General features: G+C 31.7%; 1 long non-coding RNA gene across 1 annotated transcript; it reads right to left on the reverse strand.

Annotated features, from left to right (window-relative positions):
* Positions 1-424: 424 nt before the first annotated feature.
* LOC107943460 (uncharacterized) lies at positions 425-1903 on the reverse strand. The gene is made up of 2 exons (XR_001696014.2): positions 1179-1903; positions 425-850 (listed from the first exon to the last, which is right to left on the reverse strand). It is a non-coding gene; the product is annotated as an uncharacterized lncRNA (long non-coding RNA).
* Between the last annotated feature and the right edge of the window lie 2644 nt (positions 1904-4547).

Here is a 4547-nt window from a genome sequence, read left to right on the forward strand (position 1 = left end):
AAATTCATCAATTCATATATTATATATATTATGTGTTTATTAGTTCATCATTATTTTAAAATTGTCTTATACCACATTGACTTCTAATTTCCATTTTGTTTTGTACATTTTGTGTTGGTTGTTTTATATTATACCGTATATACTGTTGTTGCATATTATTTATTCATTTTTTTGTATTTTTATATCAATTGTTCTCCATCCATGCTTGAAAATTTGGTTACATTTTTCTAGATTAGTTATATTTAATTGTTTGTTTTGTTAGTTGGTTAAATAAGGTTATATTATCTTCATTCACCAAGTATAGTATTTTATGTGTGCATATTATCCCATATTTATTATTTTTCTTTTGATTTACAAATGTTGCTTGTAATAGGCCCATTTCGCTCGGGCCCATACAAAAACAAAAAAAAAACAACAAAATAAATAAAATAAATAAAACCAAATGTTTTAATAGTCCCAGTCCATTTACATTTATAGCCCAATAAACCCCAAAACCCAAATAGCTCCAGATCAATGCAGGGTCAGACCTGAATAAGCAAGGCCTAATTAGCCTAAGTACAAAAGCCCAAAATAACAGCCTAAATCTAAACCTTTGGCCCAAATAAAAATTAACCCAAGAGGGCCCGATGTCTAAATTCTTTCAGAAACCTTAAGGGTTTCTGAAGTTTCCTCACGCCGCAATAGCCTCCAAGCCCCAGCAGCTCAACTCTGGGGTAAGCTCGCAGGGCCCAAGCAGGTTGAAGCTTCTAGAAGCCTGTACTGCAGCTCCCACGAACAGCCTCACCACGAGCAAACCTTTTCCTTCGTACATCCCACGTGCGTCACCACCTCCAGCTGGCTCCTTCTGTACCTATAATAAATTAACAAACCACAAGCCACAGCAAGAAGGGCGCAACAACACAACAAATCTACGGCAAATGGGCAAGCGAAAAATAATAGAAAGATCTAGGGAATTTCTTTTATTTTCTATTTTTTCTTATTTCTCTTTATTGGGCTATAAATAAAGACCGAATGTAATTTGTAAAGGGTCGAAGATACGGATATTGAAAAAAGCAATCAAAGTTGAAAAGGTGATTTTGGATTCAAATATTTTTAATTTTTCTTTTTTCTTTGGATTCCATTAGTTTTTCATTAGAGTTTATATGCATTTGAAAACAAAGAGAAAACAAGAGATTTACCTTGCGAATATGCTAAGAGATTCCGTCTTCTTCGTTGAAATCGGAGTGTCGAAGGAATCTCGTGGTCGAGATTATCGTCCCTCGAAGCCCGAATCTGTTCGTCACCATTGATAGAGGCAGATCGGTGCTTAAGAGAGGGGTGTTAGGATCGGTTGAGGGAAAATCAAGAGAGGCTAGGGTTTTGGTTTCTTAGTCGGCCAAATGAAGATAGATATGGGGAAGGATTTGCTTCATTTGCTGTAGAAAGTGGCAGAGTGGCATTCAAACGTTTTTTTAGGGTTCAATTACAAAAATAAAACGACTCCGTTTGATCTTTGGAGCCCGGGTACCGAAACGTCACCGTTTCATGCTGACCTGTAAGCGAACCGACCCAACCCGGGGAGGATCCGCGCGTTTAGCTATTTTGGGTAAATTGCGCATTTGATCCCTCCTCTTTTGCGCCGGCTTTTAATTAAGGCTTGTTTCTATTTACGTTGCTTTTTAAATTTTTCCATGGAATTCGCTTGTCATTTCAACTTAGTCCACACCTTAATGCTGGGTTTTGGGACTTGGGACATTCGCATTTTTAGTCCCTGTTTGTTTGTGCGCATTTAATTCAAGTCCTTGTTTCTGTTTTAATAATTTGATTTGTTTAAGGTTAGCCTCTGGATTTTGTTTTTTGTTTCAATTGAGTTCTTTTTAGTTTTTGTAATTCTTTTACTCTTTCTAATCCATTTATTACTCATTTTTTTTATTTTAATATGCTATTTCATTGATTTCTAAATTAACTTAGTTCATTATTTTCATGTTTTCATGTGTATATATATATTTTTTTAAAATTTGTTTTACTTTGTAAATTGTTTGCTTTAAATTTTCTTTTATATAATTTTATGTTTTAAAGATTTTATTATATATTATACACATAATTTATACTAAAATTTAAATTCCCATTCGCATATGTTTTATGTAAATATTTTCTTTTAAATCCATTTATATATATATACCTTCTTTTAAATTTATTTATGTAAATACATTTGTTTCTAAACTCATTTTTGAATTATATATTTTATTTATTTTAAATACCTTCATATATTAATATCTTTGTATATACACTATTTACATTAATTTTTCATTCTTATACATATCATTAGTTAAATCAATTTGTTTTATTTGAAATTATGTTATGTATTATTTATTTCTAATTTCTTCTTACATAATATATATTTTAATAATCATTTATATATATATATTAATTTTTTATATACATGTAAATTATTTCAAATTTTGGCATGCAATATTCATTTGTAAATTTTTTCATATAATTTTTAATTTGTTTTGAATTGGCTTCAAGTTTCCATATTGTTTTTCATATCGTGTGTTTTTTATATTATTCCGTGTATATTATTGTTGCATATTATTTATTCGTTTTTTTGTATTATCATATCAATTGTTCTCCATCCATGCTTGAAAATTTGGTTACATTTTTCTTAGATTAGTTTTATGTAATTGTTTGTTTTGTTAAGTTGGCTAAATAAGGTTATATTATCTTCATGCATCAAGTATTGTACGTTATTCATGCATATTATCCCATGATTATTATTTTTCTTTTGGTTTACAAATGTTGCTTTATAATTTCCAACTCGTTAAAATCAATTATTCCCTTCTATTTCAAATAAAATTAAGGCGTTTTGAGCTAGTTTATAATCATTTATTTTAAAAAATTTTAAAAAACAAGGCAATATTCAATATTTGGAAATTCAGAAAATCGTGCTCTACCATGCTGGGTTTCAATTTTTCGTTGGACTAGATATTTGGGCATCCTTTTGTAATTTTTGACTAAGAGCTTTTGGAAGTCAAAAATCAATCGTGTTTTCAAAGGTATAAAGGATCATGTCCTATTGTGCTGGATGTGATACTGTATACCTTTGAAACGAGAGAGTTTTGACGACCAACTTGAACCATTCAAATGTTTCAAAAGGAATTTTAAATATTTTTAAAAAAACCCTAGACAAAATGATAGTACTTAATCAATCTGGTACCAGTTTTGGGCGTAGTGAGGGTGCTAACCCTTCCTCATACGTAATCGGCTCCCGAACCCATTTTTAAATTTACGTAGACCAAAATTGATTTAAATGGAACAAAATGTTTTAGTAGGTGATCCAATCACACCTAAACAAAAGATTGGTGGTGACTCCACACATTGTTTTAAAAGTCAATCCCCGGTTTTTCCAAAATAAAAAATGGTTTCGACATTGCTTTATAATTTCTAACTCTTTAAAATCAATTATTCCATTTTATTTCAAGTGACATCAATGTGTTTTGAGCTAGTTTACAATTTTTTATTTAAAAATTCTAAAATAAGGCAATGTTCAATGTTTGGAACTTCGGGAAATCGTGCCCTACCGTGCTGAGTTTTAATTTTTTGTTGGATTAAATAATTGGACATCCTTTTGTAATTTTCAACGTATGAGCTTTTGGAATTCAAAAATCAATTGTGTTTTCAAATGTATAAAGAATCCTGTCCTATCGTGCTGGATATGATGTTGAATACCTTTGAAACGAGAGAATTTTGACGACCAACTTGAATCACTCAAATGTTTTAAAAGGAACCATATTTCAAATTTTTTTTCTAAAATCCTAGATATAGGGACAACACTTAATCAATCTGGTACCAATTTTTGGGCGTAGTGAAGGTGCTAACCCTTCCTCATACGTAACCGGCTCCCGAACCCATTTTTAAATTTACGTAGACCAAAATTGATTTAAATAGAATAAAATGTTTTATTAGGTGATCCAATCACACCTAAACAAAAAGATAGGTGTCGACTCCACACTTTGTTTTAAAAGCCGATCCCCTTTTTTTCCAAAATAAAAAATCGTTTCGACAATATCCTCTACACACCATCTCCGACCATACCTACACACCATGTGGGGTTTAAAACACCCACCCAGCCCTACACACCATATTGTACCAATGAGGTACATAACAGATATGATGCAACTATGCTGCCAGATAATAGGCGTAATCGCCTTTCAGAACACTTCCTGCAATATACATCATCCTATCCCTAATAACAGATATAAAAATATGCAAATACAGATAAACAGTCTAACATGCTCAAATATAAGCATACATAAATAACAGATATACAAACAATAGAGTAACTAGGCATGCATCAGTATCCCAATCAGATCAGTAAATCAATCAGTCAAATCGTAAGTTTAGGGTTTATCTAGCCCTTATCGACCCTATAGTAGGCCCACAATCGTTTGGGACAACCCGTGCAACCCTAGGGAAAATTCAGATAAACTGCTAGTAGGTTTTGAATGTACAACATATTTGCAGATAAAAGCTGTTAGTAAGTTTGCATATGAACCACCAGTGTTTGT

This window comes from Gossypium hirsutum, chromosome A13 (assembly GCF_007990345.1).
Source record: "Gossypium hirsutum isolate 1008001.06 chromosome A13, Gossypium_hirsutum_v2.1, whole genome shotgun sequence".
Classification (NCBI taxonomy): domain Eukaryota; kingdom Viridiplantae; phylum Streptophyta; class Magnoliopsida; order Malvales; family Malvaceae; genus Gossypium; species Gossypium hirsutum.